This window comes from Eumetopias jubatus, unplaced genomic scaffold (assembly GCF_037043125.1).
Source record: "Eumetopias jubatus isolate StellerSeaLion01/CBP00866 unplaced genomic scaffold, mEumJub1_p1.0 scaffold_11, whole genome shotgun sequence".
In the NCBI taxonomy this organism is placed as follows: domain Eukaryota; kingdom Metazoa; phylum Chordata; class Mammalia; order Carnivora; family Otariidae; genus Eumetopias; species Eumetopias jubatus.
The window spans coordinates 90,112,935-90,114,166 of NW_028274817.1; positions in this window are offsets into that span (position 1 = coordinate 90,112,935).

Here is a 1,232-nt window from a genome sequence, read left to right on the forward strand (position 1 = left end):
TGTAGGATCGGTAATGTCATCTCTCTTATTCCCAATATTGGTAATTTGTGTCTTGTCTCTCTTTTTTCTGGCAAGATGTTTATCAGTTCTGTTGTTTTATTTTTCAAGTAAAGAATTATTGGTCTCATTGATTTACTTTTCTGGTGTTTTGTTTTCTATTCTATTGATTTCAGCTTTGACTTTATTAACTCCTTTCTTCTGCTTACTGTACTTTTATTTTCTAGTTTCTTAAGGTAGAAGTTCAGGTCATTGATTTGACACTATCTTTTTTTTAAAGATTTTATTTATTTATTTAGAGCATGAGTCGGGGGAGAGGCAGAGGGAGAGGGAGAGGAAGGACCTCAAGCAGACTCTGTGTTGAGCTCAGAGCCCAACATGGGACTCAATCTCACAACCCTGAGATCATGACCTGAGTTGAAATCAAGAGTCCCTCACTTAACCCACTGAGCCACCCAGACTCCGCTGGGACTGTCTAATATAAACATTTAGTGCTATGAATTTCTTCCTAGGCACCACTTTGGCAGCAGCCCATGAATCCTAATTTCCATTTTCATTCAGTACAAAATACTTTATAATTTGTCTTTTGATTTCTTCTTTGATCCATAGGTTATTTATTTATTTATTTAATTTTATTATGTTATGTTAGTCACCATAGAATACATCATTAGTTTTTGATGTAGTGATCCATGATTCATTGTTTTTGTATAACACCCAGTGCTCCATGCAGTATGTGCCCTCCTTGATTTCATGGGTCATTTAAAAGTGTGCTGTTATTTAGTTTCAAAATATTTGGGGATTTTAAAAATATTTCTGTTATTGGTTTTTAATTTAATTTCATTGTGGTTGGAGAATCTAATTTCTATGACTTACATACCTTTAAATTATTGATGCTTGTCTTATGGCCCAGAATATGGTCTATCTTGATAAATGTTCCTTGTGTTCTGGAAAGGGAGATGGTTTGATGTTCTTAGTGAATGGATGGTTCTATAAATGTCAATCAAGTAAAGTCATTTGATCATGTTGTTTAAGTCTTCTATATCCTTGCTGATTTTCCATCTACTTGTATCAGTTATTGAGAGGGAAGTATTAAAATCAACGATAATTGTGTATTTGTCTATTTCTCCTTACAGCTCTATCAGATTTTGCTTCATGCATTTTAAAACTGGCTTATTAGGTCAATAAATGATTAGGATTGTTATGTCCTCCTGATGCATTAATCCTGTTTTCATTAT